This window comes from Rousettus aegyptiacus, unplaced genomic scaffold (assembly GCF_014176215.1).
Source record: "Rousettus aegyptiacus isolate mRouAeg1 unplaced genomic scaffold, mRouAeg1.p scaffold_m13_p_8, whole genome shotgun sequence".
NCBI classification, from domain to species: domain Eukaryota; kingdom Metazoa; phylum Chordata; class Mammalia; order Chiroptera; family Pteropodidae; genus Rousettus; species Rousettus aegyptiacus.
The window spans coordinates 33,045,217-33,069,649 of record NW_023416311.1 but is presented as its reverse complement, the minus strand read 5'-3'; the positions used below and the strand labels follow the sequence as shown (position 1 = coordinate 33,069,649).

At 33.9% G+C, this 24,433-nt stretch overlaps 1 long non-coding RNA gene across 1 annotated transcript in view; it reads right to left on the bottom strand.

The window, feature by feature from the left end:
• Positions 1-24,433, bottom strand: part of LOC107501052 — a 53,763-nt gene that overhangs the window by 8,560 nt on the left and 20,770 nt on the right. Inside the window, exon 2 of the long non-coding RNA XR_001594673.2 lies at positions 5,242-5,338. This is a non-coding gene — a long non-coding RNA (uncharacterized LOC107501052). The remainder of the gene's footprint in view (positions 1-5,241; positions 5,339-24,433) is intronic.

Below are 24,433 nucleotides of genomic sequence, written 5' to 3'. Positions count from 1 at the left end.
ATATTAGCAATATGCAGAAACAAAATGTAGTAGAAAATATTTTGTTCTGTATAGAATATAAAACTAAAATATATTTGAATAAATATAAAATGTATGGATTTCTTTATAAAGAAGACCACAAAATTTTACTGAATGACATAAAATCTGAATAAATGATGAGATCTACAATATTTTTAGAGGAAAAAAATCACTGATATAAAAATATTGAAATTCTTATTAAATTTTATCTTTCAACCCAAATAAATCACAATGAAATTTTCGTGTCTTTCCATTGACTTTAGTTAGCTAATTTTATAATCATACAAGGAAATATAAAAGAATCGGCAGGAGAATTTTGAAAAATAAAATAATGGCAGGGGACTCACACAACAAAACACTAAAAATAAACATAAAGATATAGAAATTTAAATATCAGGTTACTATAGCAAGTGAATGAATGGAATAGAATATAGGCCCTGAAATTCTTATGTACATATAGAAATTTAAGGTCTAATAAGAGTACTGCTTCAAATCAGTGGAAAAGAATAAATACTAGATAAATTTTACAGGGGCAATCTGCTAATAATTTGGGGGAAAATGTTAGGTCTCTATCTCATACCAATACAAAATTAAATTCTACTTAAACATTTAAAAATCATATAAAAAAGAAAATACACTTTTACATGTCTTAGAAAGTTCTTAAACAAGAAGCATAGCAAAAACAAATGTGAAAAGACTAATACATTTGATAACAAAATTAAAACCTCTGTTTGACATGAGATGCTACCATTCATGTTAAGGGAAGTGGTAGCCAGGGAAAATAATATTTTCTATTCAAAATATGAAAAGAATATAAAGTGCATAAGTAAAGAACAATGAGTGCAACAGAAAAATAGGGAAAACATATAAGCAGTCAATTCAGAGAAGAGGAAAAAAATTAAGTGATCAATAAAGCATACGAAAGATGCTTAATCTCCTTAAAAATTAAAAATAAGACATGATAACAATGGATACAATTTATCACCTACTACTTTGCAAAAATTAAAATGCTGTTAAGGGCGTGGAGAATGACAACCCTCACATCATTCTCGCAATAATATAAATAAGTATGTGCAACATTTTGAAGGCCAATTTAATAGTATGCATTGAAATTGAAAGTGTGTAAACTTCCTGAAAATCTACCTCTTGAATCTTGTGAAACATTGATTCATATGCACAAAAGGATTTAAACAAAAATATTTATTGCAGTAATGTTTTGCGATACCAAGAAATGTTTCTTCAATGGGAGAATTAATATATTACAGGACGTGTTTGGTATCATTAAACAGTAGATGTGCTGTTGAGTAAAAGAGTAAGCTACCAAAGAACACATATAGTATTGTAATATTTACTTTAAATTATACACAAAACAAAAAACATTTCTATATGCTAATTCATATAAAAAGTTGAGAAAATTATACATTGAGCTGATAAAATTGTTGCTTCTAGAGAAAAAAATTAAAATGTGTGTGGTAAAGGGTACTTTAAATTTATTTCTAATGTTTTAATATTTTTAAAATAATAATGTATTTGTCTACTAACTATTTAATTAAAAAATATGTTAAATTTTAAAACAATAAGCCTGAAAAAAATTAAAAACAATAAGGTTCCTGACTTAATTGTTTAAGGAAATAGCAAAATTTATTAATATTGTGGCACTACAGTCACCAAGTATATATGCTTTTAGACAAGTAAAGAATTAAGCCATGTATATAATACTATTTTTCTCAATAAAGTTGAGTGAACTTTTCCCTGATAGTTGAAGAAAAGATTCTAACATGAATTTTTGCAATAAAAGATGTATAACATTTCTTCATGTAATTGATAATGTCAGTAAAGACCATTTTCATTATGATAAGTAGCTTGCTCAAGAAGCAGATCTCAACAATCTATTAAGTATGTTGCATGGGAGAACTACATTTCAGGGCCAAAAAATGCATAACTTTTAATATTTTGAGAAAAATGTCAAAAAATTTTTCTGTCAAGACCCAAAAGGGCTGCAAATGGCTTCATCCTCAAGAGCCTAACTTTTCCCATTTGATTATTTTTTCATTCACTAGAAAAATAAATTTATGAAGAATTCTGGGTCACATTTTTTTCTCTTTTTCATCAATTTATTTATTTTCAATTCTTTAATGTCACCACATATTTGACCCCTTTTACTCCATCTACCTCCTCCTTAACCCCTCCTCCCTACCCTCTGGTAACCACTAGTCTATTGTCCATATCCATGAGTCTCTGTTTGTTTGTCCTGTTCATTTATTACTTTCAGGTTTATATCTCACATATAAGTGATATCATATGGTTTTCAACTTTTTCTGTCTGGCTTATTTCACTTAGCATGATTATCTCAAGGTCCATCCATGTTGTTGCAAATGGCAGCATTTCATTTCTTCTTATGGCTGAGTAATATTCCATTGTACATATGTACCACAGCTTCTTTAGCCAATCATCTATCATAGGACACTTCAGTTGCTTCCATGTCCTGGCCACCGTGAATAGTGCTGCTATGAACATTGGTATGCAAATATCTTTTCAGATATGAATTTTCAATTCTTTGGGGTAAATACCCAATAGAGGGATTGCTGGATCATATGGTAAATCAATTTTTAGTTTTTTGAGAAACCTCCATACTGTTTTCTATAGAGTCACATTTTTAAATCATATCCAAGCAATGATCCAGAATGTCATGAAACACATTGCAGAGATTAATGCATCCAAAATTAAGAGTAGATGTCCACCCAGTGGATCTCCACAGAGAAATAGTCAACCTTCCAACTTTTGTATATGCTCCTATGGCAGCACCTGAGAGAGTTCTGAAGGTTGTTTTCAGTAAGAATTCACCTTTCATTCCTGAGTCTATGTTTGATCAACTATCGAACACTTCATACTATTTCAATGACCTCTTACAAATTAGGCTTTCTGATTTAGTAGAAATAAAATATAAATAATTCTAAATGTTAAACCCAAAAACTTAAACCCAAAGTTTAAGTACACCACCACCAAGTCCAATGGACAAACTATAATAAAAGGTTTGGAAAATACCGTCCCTCTAAATCAAGGTCGAGAAGTATTTTCTATAAAGGGCCAGAGAGTTTACGTAGGCTCTGCGGATCATGTGGCTTCTGTTGCATCTACTCAGTTCTGCCACTGTAGCACAAAAACAGCTGAAATTAACGCATGCGGCTATGTCTCAATAAAGCTTTATTTACAGGAACTGAAATTGTAATTTCCCATAATTTTCATGTATCACAAAGCAGTATTTTTTTTCTTTTTCCTTGCAACCCTTTAAAAACATAAAAGTCATTCTTAGCATGGATCATGCAAAACCAGATGAAAGGTTATATTTGGCCTTGGACCATAGTTTGCCCACTGTTACTCTAAATTATATATATAAAAAAATACTACTAATGTTTTAACTATGATTTACTTTTACTTTTTACATTGCCATAATAATCTTTCAATTTGTCTAAAATGAATGAATGGTCTTGGTGTGGGCCAATCGACAACTGGCTGGTGACAGATGAAAACAAATGTTGCTTGGATTGTGTGAGCTTAGATAAGTTTTCTTGTAAAATTGAGTTAATTACAATATTTAGCTCCACAGACCTTTTGATAAATAAAGAAGGCAAAGCATGGAAATCATTTTGGACAGTTACCTGCTACATAATAAGAATTCAATAATTATAGATTATTGATAGGCTGCAAGTTTTGTCCCAAGGGCAAGCACATCCTTAATGTGAAAACAGATGCTGTAGCTAAAGCTAACAGATTTCCATATTCCCATCCCACTGTAGCCAGATTGGCAATTCCATCCCAACGGTGAGAAGGAAGAAATTAAACTTTCAAATTCATCAAACTCTCCTGATTCTGGTTCTATTCTCATCAGAAAACATCTTCTAACAACAATTTGGCTGCTCAGAGAGTCTACTTTCAGATAGTCTCAGGCTCTAGAATTAATGTATTATTGTAAATATTCATTTTCCAACTAATTGTGAGCTTACTTCATGAGATTGTACCCCAAAAGTTGAATTTACTTGCAGTATTCTAAAAATAAGATTCCTGAGGCCAAAGACTGACAGTCAGACCCTGAAATTTGGCACATTCATAAAGGTAGTAAGATGGTCATTAAGGCCTCTTTTGAGATTCATATCATCATCCTGATATCACTCCTCACCACTACCCTTCTGGTTGCTGAATAAGCTGTTCTGGCTATATAATTTCCCTCCGGGTCTTGGTGCTTACTGCACTCCAGATCTTCTGCCTGGGAACTAGAGGTTTTCATTTAAGTGCTTAGAAAGCATTAGGTGATCAGATGACTGGAGAGTCTTTTAGTAATCACGTCACATTACAAAACAGCTAAAATAAAATTATCATGGGAGGGAATGATTTTTAAAGGAGTGATGAAAGAAAATGAGTAGGAGAGAGGGCATTTTCTTCACACCAACATTATTGATTCTGCTTTTGTCAGAAATGTTTATTAAAACACCAGTAAACTCCCTGGTATTTAAGATTTAAACACACACACACACACACACACACACACACACACACACATTGTGTGCATAGGCTTTATATGCAGACACGAGCAAATTGTTTTGGTGTGTTATTGGTTTGTTGTTGTCAATATATACCTCAGCTGTCTTTGGGGGATCATTTTAGATGATGGGAAATTGCATTGCACTGACTAAATGACCAATTTGTGGTAGAAGGTGGAAAGCTCTGCCCAACTCACAGAAATGCTCATTAATGCTCCAATCTTTCTTCTTTGCCCCAATTGCATCTCTTAGCCTTCTTACCTAATTCACTTCCGAGTGGGCAGTGAGGATTTGGGGTGAGGTTTTCATTATAAATGTGTTTATGATTTTTTTTCTTTTAATATATATACTTTTTCCTTTTAAATGCGAGACAAATGTGTTTAGCCTGCAAGTAGAGCTAAGCACTCTCGGAGTAACTGACTCATTTAGCGGTGCTTGGCTTCCTGTGCTTGTCAGCGGCAGGTGACATTTAGCACAGGCTTTATCTCAGTTGTGGTAATTACTGGGCTGACATGAGTTCTCGTACACAGCACAGATTGTTTTCAGCAGATGTAACCAAGCAACTCTGCTTTCTCTCGAGCAGTTTATCTGGCTTTTAAATTGTGGCATTCCACACAGAGACACACTCACACAGGCATGCACACACACACAAATAGTCTAATGTCATTTTTATGGAAATACTCACTCTTTGTTGCTCTGACTATATTGATTTATGCCATGAGGTGGTTGAATGGGATATCTTCATTGTATGCAACTTCTGCATTACACGCTGCTAGTGAATCCTATTAACACAAAGGTTATTGTTATTGTAATGTATCTCAGCAGGGCGCCAAATGCTACTTTAATGATGTAATTAATATGCCTGGATTTACCATTTGATGTTCTTAGGCACCAATTGTGTTACTGATGGGATAGCAGTGATTATTTTTTCAAAAATTCACAGAGAACAGCATTTTTTTCTTAGAGAAGTTGGAATGGAAATAAAATGTTGTAATAAAAGGAGTCACAATCCCTAACAACACTTAGCTATTGTGTCAGACATATCTTAGTGATCCGGCAACTTTCAAGACCATTCTTAAGTTGAGAAAACTTAACATTTTTTAAATTTAATCAAATTATCTATCCTTGAATACCTAAATACAAAAAATAATACCCTGGCCCTTTAATATTTTCAGTTTTAATTAACATTCTCATATTTCCAGGCTCTAAGATCACTCTGGTCAGTTAGCAATTACATTAGAAGAAATATATAATTGTCCAGAACCATAATTCAAAACATTCCAGTTACATTATCTTTGCTATAAACTGTAACTATATAAATGTTCACATTTTCATTTAACCAAATTGTGTGACTAGACATCATGCTGTTTAATGGATAGGGACAAGAAGTAGAATTACTAATAATAAATTACTACATTGTAGATTATGAAATATATTCAGGCTTCAGCCCAAGGGTTCTGAGTAAAGTGATAGACTGATGGCGGTAAGTCTGAAAGAGGCTTAGGTTAGGTCAGGGCTGGAGAGAAATGTTGAATGAGAACCTAGCTAATCAGAGAAGAGTTGCCCAGTGCTGCTATGAGAGAGAGAGAGACAGAGACAGACAGACAGAGAGAGACAGAGACAGAGACAGAGAGAGATGAGAGAGGGAGGGAGAGAAAGAGAGAAGAAACTGGGGCATACTACTTATGAAAATTGTTTCATTTGTTTAAAAAGAAAAAAGGTAAAAACATCTCAGAGGTATTTCCGAGACTTTTAAATATTATAATAAATGTTGGATGAATTGAGGTTGAGCCAGATTATAATTATGCAAAATAAAGCTTTCTTTTAAGTAGAATTTCCATAAGAAATTTTAACCTCTGGCATTTAAATAGGAAGGAAAGGGATGAGGTGTCATCACGAATAAATGTTAAACCTGAGCAAGATATGGACTTTAAAAAATTGAAAAGAACTTTCTAGCCTGCTCTCAAGCTCCATCAAGGGATTAACTATATTATATGAAAGTGTCTGCTACTTAATATGCTGAGCAGGAATGTGAAATAAAAATATTAAGTGACAATTAACTTCATATAGTACTTTTACTTCATTATAAGGGAAGCTGTCTTTTGATAGAATGCACCCACGTTACATAAGTCACTTTAAGTAGCAGCCATCTTTTAAGTAATCATTTGCTCATACATCATTTTCAAACAACTAAATGTTGACTGGAATTAAAATTCCATTCATGTCACAGACTCCGCTTCTATCTAGTGTAAAATGCCTCCAGTGCTAGATTATTTCAAATTCTTGTGTCAACTGATAATTGACCTCATGATTATAAGCGATGCTCTGGGCTCAGGTGTTCAACACAATGCATGCATTTACAATGCACAGAGAGACAGCTTTCGAATTATTTCTTTCGGTGTTTTCTCTGCCCAGAGAAATGAAGGAAACCAAATGAGACAGACAATGAAGGGAGAAAGATATTTAGTAGTAAGAAAACGTTAAGTTCAAATGCTGGCTGGCATTCTACCAACTTGCCAGTCTCGGGCTCCTTCCTTATAGAAAGTCAGTGATATTTGCCACATCCCTCCTCTGAAAAGCGGTTAGCAAATAATGCTGATGTATCTGAAATCTTTACAGGGAAGCCTTGATATTATTATAAAGGGTGATCATTGAAGTTAAATCTCAGAAAATCTCCTCTCAACCATTCCTCTTGTAAAACATCCACTCCCTTTGAAAAGTGAATTTTAAGCTTAACAAAAATCACCATAATAACAGGGCTGCAAACTGAATCCTCTCACTTCCTTATAGACCACAAGGGAGAAGCAAACCATCCTGTAAGTATCCTCCCAGTGAGATGAAAGACAACAGATCTTAACCAGCCCCCCAGCACACAGCCTACACCAGGCCACTGACACGTGCGATCAATGCACAGCTGCGGGCTAGCTTTGGAGAGAGACCCTGTCTCACATCCCGTCACTTAGAGGTCATAATATTTTAGTGGCTCTTCTCTGAACAGAATAAAACCTGCAGATAGTTAAAGAGAATGAAAGTTCTGTTTAAAGCAATGGAGTGGAAGGAAGGGTAAAAGAGGGTTGATGAGAACCAAATGTCTCCCATATGGTTCCGCACAGAGCTGCTGGAGGGCCACATAAAAAATTAATCCGATTCATATACTTCTGCTCAAAGCCAAGTATGTGCACATAATGAAAACGCAAGTCAAATATGACACATCTGGGTTTTTGACAACTTTGCGGGATACAGCGTTAATCTTAATAGTTGATTCTTAAGCTCACAATTTATTGTATTTTCTTTCCCTTATATTTTAGGACCTGGCATAGCTGGGAATGAAAGAGATGTCTCTTACTATCTTCGAGAGTAAAAGGATTATGAAAATTTACCATCAATCCCAATGACGATATTACTTTCTTATATGCATATGCTTAGTGATTATTATTTTCACATGTTAAAAGAGAGCTAAATTCTTCTAAGAGGTAATAAAGCTTTGTAATCTAATAATAGAACATTCTATGAAGTTCAAGCTGTTTTCTGCCCTTGTTTTCACCTAAATAGTTGGGATGGCAAGATTTTGGAAAGATGTTCTTACAGATAATTTTAGTAAAAACAAAGGCCAGAAAGAATGGGCTTGAAAGACGTCAGATGTGGAAGCAGGACTGCTCTTAAGTGCACACTAATCCTAATTTCATTCATCTCTTTTTGGAAAACATATGCAGAATGAAATGAATCAAGTTGTAGCATAAACCAATTAAATAATTCAAGGTCTTTATGCCAAAATAGAGACTGCGTAGAGGCATACACAGACATTGATTTATTTAACAGTATGGTTTGTGCTAATCAGATTTGTGACAAAATACGACCCTCTTTCCAAAAAGGACTGAAAATTTTGCAGAGGGTTTAGCCCATAGGCAAGAAGCCACGATATAGTATTAAATATTGGGTATTCCAGATCATAAACATTTAAAGGCGTCTGGCCAATCATTCCCTTGTGTTTGCTCCTTAACAATTTTATATGTCTTTAGTAAAGCACTTTCCCCACTCAGTTATAACTGTCTTTTTTCCTTACTTGAGTGTGAACATCTTGAGGCTGTATACTCTGTTTTATTCATCTTTACCTCCTCAAGATGTGGCAAATCATTTGAGACACAGTATACTTAATGAGTTAATCCTGGTCTAGTGTGGCCCCTGTTTCAACGAATGCTCTGGGTTGTAGAGATTCAGAATCGACAGAACCCAAATTCTGCCTTCAGAGAGCTCACAATCCAGACGGGGCACGTCTGGGCTAGTGGGCAATCACAGTACTCTGTGCACATCCACTTCTAATGTTCACCTGTAGTGTGATGGTGACAGGGGGCACTCGGGACATCTTCCATTCCTTAACTCTCAATGGGCTAATTTTAAGTGGCTGCAATGGCTGAAGTGTGCCAAATGTGCATCATCATCATCTGTTTTGGTGATGCTTGTTCAAAGGAGAAGAGCAGGCATATTAGAACTAATAAAACATTTGAACAGCTTTACCTCAGGAACAAATTAATTAATAAACAAACAACACATAAAAGTGGGAGAGCCTAGGAATGAGAAAAATTAGGAAGCAGCATTGCCTACACAGTTTCTCAAAGGACTTATGAATGAAGGCCAGGAAGATGCATAGATTTCGTAATACAATATTATAGGTAGGGAAACTGTAAAAGAGCCTCCCTGCAGGCATGGTTATTAGAAAAACGTAAAGATTAAAAAAAAATCAGCAAATAACTCTATTTGGTCACAGATTAAGTTGTAAAGCTGAAGCGTGAGAAACTCCAACCAGTGGCTTTTGGGTTCCCACAGACAGTATCCCGTTCACATCGCTGCAGAGGGGCACCTGCCTGAGCCCAGACCCACAGGCACAGTTTTGATGATACATAAGCTGTGGTCGGTGATCCCCCAGGGGCATTTACTTACATGTGTTACTGTATATGGAGACTTCTAAAAATTCACTTACATTTATTTTGTTCTATTCTTTAGGCACCAGGCCCGACGTGAGGACCAAGGAGAGAACACGCAGAGGAGGCGAGAAGGCAAGGCAGGGCTGAAGGATCTTTTCTGTCAGTGTTAGTGAGAACCAAGTGGTGACTGGCTAATCAATGGGTTGGTGAGTTCCTAAGAGGCAACTTGTGGGGTCCCCAGAAACAGACGAGGGTATTTTCAAGGGGCATGAAAGTTGCATTACTAATAAGTGACAAGAACATGAGTGATTTATGTCAATATGGCTTTGCTTTTTATAAGACTAGTGAAAACTGGTGACATTTGGGTTTATTGTGCTACCACCAATGATACACGTTAGCTGTTGTCATGCTTCTTCATCCCCTAGAATCTTACTCTCTTGCTTTCTCTCTGCCTCTTATTTCTTCTTCGCAGCTCTTAGGATTTTCATTTATTTTTGGCAGGTAGAAATATTTGACTCTGGTGGATCAACATATTCTCATATGCATTTTATTTAAGTCAACCTCAACTCACTTTTGTCTTTATAAAACATTTCCATTTCTTTATGTTTTTGAAATTATAAAATAAAAGCATGCTTATTGTAACACATCAAATATAAAAGATGTAAAAGGCAATGCTAATCATCCCCCTCCTGCACAGGCTCCAAACCTCTAACTCCACTCCCACTGGGATAACCAACATGGACATCTGGTGTATATTAGACATCATTTCCCCTTGCTCATATACATATAAACATATATACACATGTAGGTAATTTATTCATTTGTTTGTCTCACCAAAACAGAATAGTGTGTGTTTTGCAACTTGCTTCCTTCACTTAACAATGTAATTTGGATACTCTTACAAATTAACAGATATAGGCCTAAAGCTATTTTTTAATTTATTCATCCACCATCTAGTACATCTTATATAAATAGATCCACACCATTCATGGTGAATTTAAAACTATTTTAATAAATATAGATTCAGAAAGAAAGCTCACATTATAAATGTATTTTTTTCACAGTGAACACATCTATTTAACCTCCTCCCAATGAAAAATGAGCATATAAGCCACACTCTCACCCCTTCACAGTCACCATCCTCCTCTACCCAGTATTTATTATTCTCACTTATAGCATAGTTTTGCTTTTTTAAAATTTATGTAAAGGAAACCATTGGTATATATATTTACTATATCTAGCTTCTTCCATTCAACAGTACGATTATGAGTTTCACTCATATTTTTGCATGTAATTTATTCATTTTCCTTGCTATGTAGGAGTCTAATAAACAAATATAATACAATTTGGGTTGCATCCAGTTTAAGAATGCTGCTGTGGACCTCAAAATATGGAAGCCAATCCAAAACTAGTCACTTATGTATCAAACAATAAAAAAATAACCTTCTCCCTCAACACTCTTGTTTCTTTCACTGGTATCAAAAGTCTGTTTTGAAATCCAAAGTTGAAGTCTGAGTGATGTATTTTTCTTGGCATTTCCGAAATACCAAGAACAATATGACTGGAATGTTCTAGCTTTCTGGACTGAGAGCTAGAGCCTCACGTTTCACGGATGTGCCAGTGGAGACGACTGAAAAGTACTAGAAAACACTAGCAAAAACTCGGATAGCATTCTAAAACAATGGTTTAGCAGTGAAGCATGGCAATAGTAACTATTGTTCTGCATATCAGGACCAAACTAGAGGCCAGGAATCCAGCAGAAGTTATAGCCAAAGGATATAAAAAGAATTGTTGAAGAATTTCAGTTTGTCCAGTAAGCAATGAAAAAAAGGCAAAGAGAGCATGGAGTTGGTGCTGGGGAGAGATACAAAGTCTAGAAAGGAAAGTTGGAGTAGGAAATTTGGAGAGGGGAAGAGATAATTCAGCAAGAGATGAAATATGTGACAGATTTTTAAAACATAGGAATGGATACAGGTGAAGGTGATCAAAAGGGATAAACTTCCAGTTACAAGATAAAGAAGTCCTGGGGATGTGATGTACAGCACAGTGACTACAGTTAATAATACTGTATGGTATCTTTAAATATTATTAAGAGAGTAATTCTTAAAAGTTCTCATCACAAGAAAAAATTTTCTAACTGGATGGTGATAGACGTTAAATAAATTTATTGCAATAATTATTCATATGTATTTATATACACACATATGTTTGTATATACACATATATATGGTTGTATAACTAAAACTAATACAATATTATACGTAGAAAAGTAGATAAATCCAATTTTAAATGGTGTGTGGTATCCATTGCTTTGATTATGCTGTTTTCTATGTCAATGAATATAGTTGATCTTTATTATTTGTAGATTCCATATTTGCTAAACATCTACTTGCTAATATATATTTGTAACCTCAAAGTCAACAATAGAGACATTTTAGCAGCCTTTTGCAGACAAGTGCAGAGCAGCAAAAAATTTGAGTCACACAAAACACACATTGCCGACTGAGGTTGAACAAGGTGACCTTTTGCCTGTTTGTTTCAGCTCTCATATTGTAAACAAGTGTCCTTTTTGCAATCTATTTCGTGCTCAGTTTTCTCATTTTTGTGCATTTTTGATGATGAGTACACTGTTTAAAATGGCTCCCAAACACAGTGCCATGGTCTTGTCTAGTTCTCCTCTGAGAAAAATACATGTGATAGATAAGCTTTGTTCAGGCATGACTTATCGTACTATTGGCCATGGATTTAATGTTAATGAATTAAAAATATATGTTAAATGTATATTAAATAATTTGAACAAACATAAAATAAGGTTTTATATTGATCAACTGGTAAAAAAAGTTGTAACCAAAGGCTTGCAGGAACCTAACCCTATATTTCCACTAGAAGCAATAATTCAGTACTTGCTAATTGAGTTCACAATGACTGTATAGAACATTACTGCAAATAATAAGAATAGGCTGTATTTAATAAAAGCTGATTATATGAGGGTCTTATGAAAAGAATTTTAAACATCTATTAATAGAGGCAAGGGTATAAATTAGAAAAAGCGATGGAGTTGCATGTCTAAATTATGCTGGTGCAGCCAGACACTGTGCTCTTTGGTGGTGGTATAATGTTTGAATACCATCAGCTCTGTATAAACAGGAAATCGACTAGGCCAGACCTTGATACTGACAAGCAGTTAAAACATGCTTTTGTGTGTTCAAATAACCTCTTTAGAATGATAACATCTTTATCGGGAAGGTGAACAATGTGCCATCCATCAATCTTGAGAGAATGTTGTCAGCATAAAAGTGACAATATTTCGGAAGTATTAAATATGTTTTTAAATAAATCGTATTATGATGGACTTGTTAATTATTGCCAAATAAAAATCAATAAAATAATTTTCATTTAAAATTAGTACATAACATGTTATATAAGTCCCATCTTTGAAACCAATTATGTGATTTATATCCCTAAGAGGAATATATAATTAGGAAATAAAGTTTATCTTGTTTTTTAAATATATCCCTGAATACACAAATAGCCAAGCACGAAAGAACAGCATTATTTATATCAACTTTTGTAGAAGCATAGAATCTAGTGATGACGCCAGGAATTTTACTACCTCATCAAATATAAAATGAAGGTCAAAAATGAAATGACGAAAATGCAATGTAAAAATAAAACTTCAGCATCTAGCCAGTTCTGCCTTAGAAAAACTCATTATATTATGTTTTGATTTTTTTTTTGCTTATTTTTGCATTAAAATAAGACTCTAAAAGAAACCAACAAAATGATATGCTATGGTACTATTAAACAAGTGACATTGCCCATTGAATACCATTTAGCTCGAATCAGTGGTGGTACTATTAATTTCTCCCTTTTTAATGCACACTTTAGCTAGCACATGACCCATACCACGAACATCAGTTACACCCCAGGGACCAGACATTAACAGCATGTGCTACGAGTGGTTTATTTTACAATTGCTGTGAAATAAAAGCTGAAGGAAATGAGCCACTGGTGAATTACTTGCCAGCAAAAACAACAATATTTGTATCACTACTGAAAAACTCCCTCTCAAAGCGGGTACAGACAGAGGTTTTCTTGTATTGTTCACACAGAGGCAGAGATAGAAGAAGTTGGGAAGTAAACAGTTAAGAGTCTGAAGTTGTTTATTTGCGGTTAAACAGAATACATTTGAGTAGCTGAAATCCTGTACCATTGCTAATTAAAGCACAATTTGGACACACATACACACACAATCACACAAATAAAAACAATAAAACAAAAATTACTTCCAAATAAACTGCAGACCTTCAGATCTTTCTTCTCATAAAAGAAACATGAACATGACTTTAATCTTTTGATGTAGGTGATCTTTACAGAGCTATATAAAGAAAGAAAATTAAAATCTCACAGCAGGTTTTTCACAGCACCAGTTTATCCCTGTTTTTGTTGTTTTCTTTTTTAATTTAAGAACATTACTTCTCGCATATTGCTTTTCTACTAAGCTCAGTCAATATCAGAAATATTTACGTGATCATAGAATATATACAAATAGACTCTGATATTTTACTATACTTATATAATATAGAATTCTAACAGTGTAATCCATACAAAAAGACATTGTCTGTATTGAAAAGATGTCCTTGATTTATTTAAATACAATGCTCAAATATAATATCAATTACTTCAGGCTTCCTGTTCTAAACTAGATTTAATCTCTTAACCTCTCACCTTCCTTTAAAGAGAGTCAGAATGAGCGATAGACATGAAAGAAAACGAAGTTTGCAAGAATAAAATGGCACAATGGTATACACTAAAAGCAAGTAGACCCGTTAATTGTCCTGCTTACAGGTTTACAGACACGCACTTTTGTCTGTGATTAACTGGATTGTACCGCTGTTGTTCCTTTTGCTGAAAGGTTTGACCTTTTCCTTAAGTCCAATCTAACACAAGGAAATCATTATTCATTTCTCTCCCACTCAAAGTCTGGATGCAGATTTGAAAATGTTATTTATTGTCTGGCTGTTAGTCTTTAACGTGCAGCAGTTATTACTAAAAGAGACAGCTGGCTGCATCGACCTATCCTTTACTGCCCCCAAGGCCACGCATACCTAATTCAAGGATATCAGATAATGGTATATGGCATGATTTACATGTAGAGAATCCAGAATTCATTGTGAGCCTATTTATAACTATAGCACCTTCAATAGAGAAGATGATTTAATAGAGGTTGTAAGGGTTTTCTGACAAGAGGCATTAATATTAGAACTTTTCCCCACGTGCTGCAAACACTGGTGCAGAGATGTAGCTCTCCTGAGTTATTTTTCCTTGGTGACCCTTTTTCTGTTCATTAGCACTTACATTCCTGGGGTTGGAAAGCCACTGTTTTAACTCTAATTTGTATGTAATGAGCATATTCAATGCAAGGAGACTCTCCTTCATTAACAAAGCTCAAAAACGGCTGGTAACTGATGAAAAAGGACATCTAATGTCATGAAAATTTAACAAGGCCAACTTTTGCTGATGGTATTGGGAGAACTAAGGGTCTGCTCTCCAGAGATGGTCAAGGTGGATGATAAAAGTTCTGTAATGTCTCTTCTAAAGAATTAGGAACAGGCTGATGTCTCAGCCAATACATCATCCTTCGATAAAACCAACTCTAATGGAAGAGGCTGCTTCTGGATACAGCTAAGAACACATAGCTTATTTGTTTATACAGATGCTGCCCTGCCAATTACTTCAAAATGTATTTGGGAATATTTCGAGTATTAAACACACGCACACACACACACACAATACCATTTATGTATAGCCATGAGAATTAACCACACATTCAAAAATGTAGTTTAATGGAGCATATTATCAGAGAAGTCTTCTTTATTAATAAGACCCGATTTACAATAGATGAAACAAATCAACACCTTCGGTAGTGCATTATATTTTTAATCTGAAATGTAAAATCAGTTTTCTATTTCAAACAGCAATTTTCACATGAAATATATCTCTAAAGACTAGAACTGGTTGGTGTTTATTTTGAAAAGCATGTATATTACTGCTTTAGGGTGCAAATTTCATTTTGGGATCAAATATTTCCTCAAGATTACTATCAATTCAAATTCAAACTTTAGATGCCATAATGAATGGTTTCTATGTACTAGAATGGATTTTATTGTTTATTACATCAAAAAAGAAAAAAAGATCCTGAAATCTCGATTTGAATCAACACTGTTTTAAATTAGTTTCTCAGGTTAATCATTTTAACCTATCTAAAATTATTTTTTAATTCATTCATCATTTGTAACAAAAATAATATCTTTCAAGAAGTCCTCTAATAAAAATAAAAGTAGTCAGTGGAAAATAATATCTCTAATATACCCATTATCCTAAATCTAAGGACATTCGGCACTATCTCTGTTCACTGTACTGTTTCTTGTTATTGCTGTACATATATACATATGAGGGTCTTTATTCAATTGCCTGGAATTAAGGCAGGCAGACAAAGCACAGTACTCAGACTACACAAGCCTTATTCCATTTGAACCAAAGGGAAATAAGACACTCCCATTTCATTTTGGTTCATAACAACTGGTGAAAATATGCCTTCCTAAAAATCAGGGTTGAATCTATTTCATATTGTGTATAAACTATCATTTCATTTGTATTTTTTTTTAAAGAGGCTAAAAGGCAAACACAACAAAGACTATCAAAACTAAGGCAGATGGTATGATCTTGTATTCTTGGACTTGTATCAAACCAAATGAAATCAGAATTAAGTTATTTTGAAGGATATAAATCCCATGGTGCAGATGAGTGAATGGTTTCCTGTTTCCTCTTATTAATTTGCCATTAATCACTTTAAACTCAATATGTAGGACAGTGTCTGCTCTGGGTTTTTTGGTGAGGAGCAGAGGTCAACAGTTGGCCATCAGTGTTTTCTATGCAATTAAGAGAGAATTATCAAAATATGTGCTAAAATTTGTGATGAACCTGTCATGAATAGAAAATAACAACTAGTGACAGAAATTGTAAAGATAAATAAGACTGTAATTGAAAGTTTATTTTCATTAGAGTGGAAAAATTTAAGACTTTTTCTTTGATTATTTAAATAAGATAGCCTGGGTAATTAATACTTACTGAGCAACTCCCATGTTCCATGTACTTCCTAAAATCATATCAAATGATATATATGAAGTAATTTAGAAAACCACATATTGTTTTAGAAATATAAGATACTGTTATACTATATCTTTTTCCAGAGGTAAAACAATAAAACGTAAACAAGAAAGTAAGAATTACATTTCTTCCAAATTTAACAAAGAAATACACCCTTCCAAATTAATAACTAAACTTGGGGATCTGAAAAATTTATATTCTAAGACAATGAAGGGTCCAAGGAACAATTGTGTCAGAGTCTTGGGAGGCACATGTTTCCAAAGTAAAACAAAAATGCATGTACTATTGAAAAATGATTTTCATGATATTTAGAAAAAATGTTTTATGCATCACATTACAAGAGCCATATTTTCAATCCTCCAAAGAGATGACAACTAGGTTTAGTCTTCTCAAAGCTTGGCACACTAATTTGATATATGTTGTCAAGTAAAATAATTATTTTCAACAATATGGTGTAAATTTTTCCTCAGAAAATGTTATTATCTTGCATTTAAAAGATCGAGTAGCACTTCATTTGAGAAGGAAATACCTAGGAAAATGGCTGTTTCTGAAATTCTACTCAGAAAGAAGTTACCTTACATTGTTTCATTAAAAACAGTACTGTGTACAGAAAACAAACAAAAAGCATGACTTCACATACACTAGCTCAGAGTCTTGCATATATAGGCCTCAATAAATGCTTGATTCTCTTATTCGGTAGCTTTCGAGTGGGAGGAGGAGAGGTGCAGGGCAAGAATTCTGCACTCCAGGGACATTTGCCTACATGTGTAGACAATTTTGTTTGTCACAACTTGAAGAAAGTTGTATTAGGTTTCACAACTGGGGATGATAGGTTTCTAATAGCATCCAGTGAGTTGTATCTAGGAATTTTGCTAAACATCTTACAACCCCAGTACAGCCTCCCCAACAAAGAACTTTTTATCCCAAATGTCAACAGTGTCAAGATTGAGACACTCTCCTTTAATTGCGTGTAATATTGTAAATTGGAAAAGCTGTGTGATGGGTACATGGCGCCTCTTTATTTTTGCAACTTCTTGTGAGTCTAATTATTTCAAAATAAAAGTTTTTTTTTTTAATATGTTAGTCAGATAGAAGTGGGGACACTAAGAGTGAATGAATCTAACTCAGGATAATGGTATTTATAATGAGAAGAGTTCTGAGAATAAATTCCTGGGCAGCCAATACACAGAGGAAGAAGTGTCAGTGATGGTATGAAAGTCAAAATAAATAGATTTTACACACACACACACACACACACACACACACACACACACACACACACACACACAATGATCAACAGCATCAACTGATGATGAAGGGGGAGGTACAGCCACCCGGTGTTGAAAATGAACACTGAACTAGAAGTAGAGAAACAAAAGGAAATAGAAGCAGCAAGTAAACTCTTCCAAGAAATTTAACAGACAGCAGACTGAAAAAATCACACTGACAAAATAAGTGAAAATGAAAAGAAGAGTTGAAATGTTTTAGGGTAGAGAAATACTAAATACTTAGAAATGAAGAGTCCTGTAGAGAGAGAGAGAGAGTTTGCATATTCAAGAAAATGATAAAAATGACAGAGGAGATTTCAAAAAAGGGCAAAGGAGATAGGATTGTGTTCAGATAGCAAGTTCAGCATCCTAGAAACAAAATCTATTTCTAGTTCACATGATCATATGACTAATTGTGACCGAATTAGAGACACAAATATTTGAATTTGAAAATATATCATCGCATTAATAATTACTATTGGGCTTTATGATTAATACATTTTACAAAACAATACAAGCCTAGATTTAATGAATCAAAACTGAAACTGACCATTATAATTATGCTTCACCTGAAGGCATATAATTCTTACTTAAAAGTCTAGTGAAGGTAATTATCTGTGGGCCATAAAGACAAAGCTTGTTGAACATGTGCTGACTTACAACCCTAAAACTAAATAATGATATGAATAATTTTTCTTTCTTCTACATGTTTTATTAGTCTGAAATTTTTGAATACTTACATGTAAGAATTTTACAGTAAAACTCATTTTATATTTAAATCACATTAAAAATAAATAGGTTTATATTAAAGCCTTATAAAGCTGGAAATTCCTCTTTTCTAAAGGAGATGTTTAACACTAAGACTTTTTCTGTAATTAAGTGATGATAAATTGCACTTATGTGTAAAGCCAAGCTGTTGACATTAACCTTATTTGAAATACATTGGTCACCCACATTTCTGACATGCAGCATAGACCAATAACTGGTGATGAAACAAAACAGCCTCTAGGGAATAAAAGCTGTATCTTTACCAAAAGCGTTTGTAAGTCATCAAAGTACTGGAACATAGCTAAAAATATTTTACTGATAAGAAGCAAGACAAAAGCTTGAATAATTAGGGAAGAGGAGGCTTTCTTATTTTCATCTGTTTGGGCCATAACTTTGAACCACATTTTCTGCATGTGTTCATAGTATCTAGAATCAAAATATCTGGGTCAAGTATAATATGGTACATGCATGAAAATTCATATAAAAACTCTATAACTGTTAACCACAGTTATCTCAGAAAAAAAGAGAAATTGAGGGATAAATCTTAAAGGAAATTTCACTTCTTATTCCATATATTTCTGTGTTGTTTTAGTGTTTCCTCTAATAACCATGTTTTCACATTTACTTGTATAATTAAATAAATAAACGTATGAAATTTTAAGAAGAAATTTTAAGACAAACTCTTCAACCAAACATTATCAGACACAGAAAACTGTGGATTAAACTAAAACTACCTCTGAGATTTGAGGTAGTTTGTTACATAGCTATAGATAACTAAGACTGTGTTTAAAGGGTCTCTGCTTTCCTTCTTTTCCTTGAGTTTTCTAATTTTTCTATAGTAATCATGCAATTCTTTAACAGATAAATAAATTATAAACTGAAGAAATTATTTTGATCTAAGTGAAAAGCCTGAGAGATGATGGAGTAGCTGCCAGTAGAAAAACACTCCACAAAAGCAACTAATAAACTTAGATATATCAATAGATAATAGATAGATAATGATGATGATGATGATGATGATGATAGATAGATAGATAGATAGATAGATAGATCTATATATCTGTTAAATGACCCTTCAGATAGTTGCAGAAACAATAAGAATTAGAAGGCTAAAATTTCGTACAAAGAGAAGCTCTAGATGTTGAGCTAATGATTGCAGTTATCTTCCCTGAGGAAATTGTTCGACATTCAGCATGTGCTAGCAGCTGAGAGTCTGAGCTTGGTCCAGGTAGAGGGTTGCTGCTCTGTGGACAGTAAAACTGGGACAGCTTTTGGTGATACAATGGGAATGGAATAATAAAACTGGAGACTTCGAAGAACTTCAACACATAGCTAGTTTTCCCTCAAGCCATTTGTCAAATGTTGAAGCAGAGTATTCTTAGATGCTTTCTAGTGATGCTGAAAATTTCTTAAAAGCAGTGGGAAATTTTACGCAATCTCCTGGTGTACAGAAGGCAAAAACTCACCAAGTTTTTTCATCATACCAGTTGAAAACCCTGGGAGAAACAGGGGACAGTCTACCTATAGCTGCATTTTCTTTTAACGTCTTTACCAATTTTGAGCACAGGACAGAATCTGAGAATCAAAAATAGAGAAGTCAGAGAAATATTGATAGTTTCAATAGAACTGAGGGAAAAATTGAAGACTAGATAGTCTAAATAAAGGCTGTTTATCAGAGGGAATAAAAATCAAAAACAAACTATATGCTGCTTATAAGAAATATGCCTTAAATGTAAGAACAGCTAAGTGGTAAACCTAAAATGGTAGAATGTACTTTGTATATGCTAACCAAAAGAGAGCTGGATCAGCCACACTAACATCAGATTGGATATGGATATATATATATGTATATAAATTATATATATAATTTAATACATATAATAAATTATATATATGTAATTTCTCTAGAAGAACAGAAATATTTTATAATGATAAAGTGGCCAGCACAATGGTAAGATATAACAATTCCAAATCTGTATGTTTCCAATATCTTCAAAATATGTAAAGCAAAAATCTGATGGAATATTAAAAGGAAATGTAGACACATTCACTTCTGAATGAAGATCTTAACACACTTCCTATAATAGCTGATAGAACAGGCAACAAAATCAGTTCATAAGGATATGTGAATTAACACCAACCACAATTAACATTCACCTATTCAGCACATATATCAAACGGCACCTAACAATGACGGAATTTACTTCATTTTCAGAATTACTTCCGTATGAATTTTCCTTTCGGTGTTTAAGCCTACTTAATAAGATACTATACAAGAGAGAATATTTCAATGGCTAATAAACATTAGAAAAAATAGGTTCATCTCTTAGTCATTTGGGAAATGCAAATTAATACCTCAATGCAATATCTCCATATATACACCAGGATGATTAAAATGGGAAAGATAGCCAGTGTCAAGTATTGGTAAGGAAGAATGTGGAACAAATGGAGCTCTCATACAATCTGGAAAATTGTTTGGCTGTATCCACGAAAGTGGAACATATTAATACAGTATTATTCATCAATTCTATCCCTACGTTTACATCCCTCATCCCAACCCCAAACGTTCAGTAACCACAAGAAATGTATGCAAATATTCACTGTCTAAATCACCATTAGTAATAGCCACAAACTGGGAAAACAGCCTGATATCCATTAGCAATATAATTGATATATAATTCGTAGTGTATTTACACAGTGAAATTCACACAGCCTTCAGTAGCCAAACTCTTTATGCAGCACCTCAGCTACAGAAAACTGTCTCACCTACATCCAGTGAGTGATGGAAGCAAGGACACAAAGGCCTGGTAATTTGGACCCAGTGTGGGATAACTCTGATCTGCCATGTTATTTTCAGAGCTCACTGGGGGATGGCTTGAGGCTGGCAAGTCCACTTTGCAGTTCTACTTCTCCCTCTGCACCAAATGATGTTAAAACAGGTAAAACTTGTCTATGTTATTAGAAGCCAGGATAGTGGTTATCCTTGGGTGGAAGAGATCATGTCTGGAGGGAGGCAGGAGAGGGACTTCTATGGTGCTGGTGATATTCTATTTCTGAGATCTGTTTCACTTTGAAGTTTCACCAAGTTACATAATTATTATTTGTACATTTATACATAATATAAATGTACAAATTTATCAAAGTATATGTTATACTTTGATAAAATATATAAAGAAATATATGTATAAATGATAAAATGTGTAAATATATCAAAAAGAATATGTTTATATATATGTTATACTTTGATAAAATGTTCACCAAAAAATTACTATAACTCAAAAATAAGTTAATTAATTAATGTAATAAAAATACTGGATTGGTGATTAAAAAAAGATATAGGGTCAATCATTCACTGAGCACTCTGTGACTTTGGCAAAGTCTCTTAAATTCCCTGAGCCACAATTCCTCAACAATAAGAGATTGAAAACACTACTAATTCTTACCTATAAGTAATTTTTACATATATTTGCTCATTTTCCATTCTCATAACTGTTCTGAGTAATGATTGCATTTTTTTATCCCTATTTTTCTGATGGTAGAACCTATTTTTCTGATGGTAGAACCATCTCTGTAAAGATTTGGCAATTTGCTGGAAGTTACAAAGTCAGTGAGTTATGGAGCCAGCTCTAAAACCCAAGTTTTCTGGAGCTGGTATCCTCAACATCGAAGCAAGACAGGGTATTCCAGAGAGGTATGCAATTAAATATACGAACAGCAGTAACCATATGGGAAGGTTTAGTACAGAGAAAAGTGAGAAAAATGTGTAGAAGCTAAGAGAATTCTCAATAATAGTCAAAAGAGAATTCATACTTCATGGCATTAAAAAAATCTAAAATTATTTATAATAAATAGCCCAGTGGAATAAAACAAAAGGCAATGGTTAAGAGGGAAAGAGGCAGAGAATGTCTACCCTAGGTTGTGGGAGCTACAATACCTGTGACACAAAATCTTACAATTCAGTGTTCTATCTTTGTCTTTTCATTGTAATTATAAGATATGATTCCTTCCAAAGGAAAGGAGTATTTCTTAGTAAACTAAATGTCATTTTATTGATCTATTCCACTCTTCCAGATAAAAACCATTAAATTCTGTTCGAATTCTCCCATCTGAACCATACAAACTCAAAAAAAAAAAAATCACGTCTTTCCTTTCTTTCAAAGAAAGACCCAATACAAATTTAAGAAAGTATAAATCACACACTAGCTTCCATCCAGCCTTCATCCTTGCAATAACCCCGACTTCCACACTTTGATTTATGGGCATGTTTGTTTCTCTCAGGAATCTTTAAGGGACAGTTCGTTGGCCCAAATTCAACTAATACTGCTTGCCAAATAAGAACGGTCTCCAGTGTGTCTTTTCGTGTTTTGATGCATATCTCCTTTGAATACCTTATAATGTTTATGATTCCTCAAATCCTGGGAAAATGCTCACCTCTTGTTTCACTACCCATTTACCCTTCACTCCTAAACTATCTCTGGTTCGACAATTAAATCAGTTAATTTGTAGGTCAATTAAATTAGATCAATCCGTCAGTTTTCTTAAATTAATTAAATTAGTTTTGGGGATCATGTAAGTACCAACGTAAACAAGATAAATCCAAAATCTTATCCCCATAAGTAGGAAATAGCTAAAGAAATAAATCATTCGAATGTGTCTTCTCACAAAACAATAAGATGAAGAAGGACCAAATCACAGGCAACTAACACCTTTTCTCTCAATTTCTGGTGCCTCTCACCCCCCTAAATATTTGGATTATATGAAATACTTAGGTATAAACTGAAATTCCTCAAGAAACTATTCAATCACCGTTACATATTCCTTTTATATGTTCTCAACATAAAAATACTAAACAATTAAACTGTCTATAAAGTGAACTGAGAAACTTATCAATCACAAAGCCACAGTCATTCATGCATATTTTTAAGGATTTATAGAAGCGAGTAGTTCTCAGACTTAGAAAGTTGTAATGTTTCTTGTGGAAAGCTTTCTTTGCATTAGATTTTAGCGATATAGCCCTTACAGACTAGTTGAAGTACCTGAAACTAAAGTAAACGTTAACAATTTTCTTTAATTTAAAATGCGTTTCTATTTCAAATAATTAGTCCATTTGTATAAAAAAAGATACGATGGAAAACAATAGGAAATCTCTTTGAACAAGATCCATATTAATATTTATTTCAACCATAACATCATTTTGTTTGACACTTTTTTCCATTTTTTCATTTCATCATCAAATCAAAAAACCATAAGAGTTTTATTTACTTATCAATGCACAATGCAACCAATTATGAAACTGGAGAATAAAAGGAACACATTTTAACCAACAAAAACCATTAAGGCACTGTTTAATCAAATCCTTGGCAAAATTTTTCTCTTCCCTTAACCCCCCTCCTTCCCCGCCCCACCAACCCAAACCTTTCTACATACACAAGTGGATAAAAAAGCCTTTCTGTCAGTATGTCAGATAATGTATGACTCCTAGTGATTGGTGATAATATATTGCCTTGAATGTTAAGGGAGGCACATGACAAAGATGAAGCAAACAATCCATTTCATAAAGCTGCAAAGGCATAAATTTAGACTTCAGGTAATAGGGACAATAAAAAGTCATCATGCAGGTCTGGAATATAAGTGTTATCGTGCTTATGAAATGTGCTGTAATATCCAGTAGAATAGTGACAGATAATGCAATTCACAGTGCTCAGCATGGCACCAACAGGACACCTAGCACCCCACACTCCTTACTACA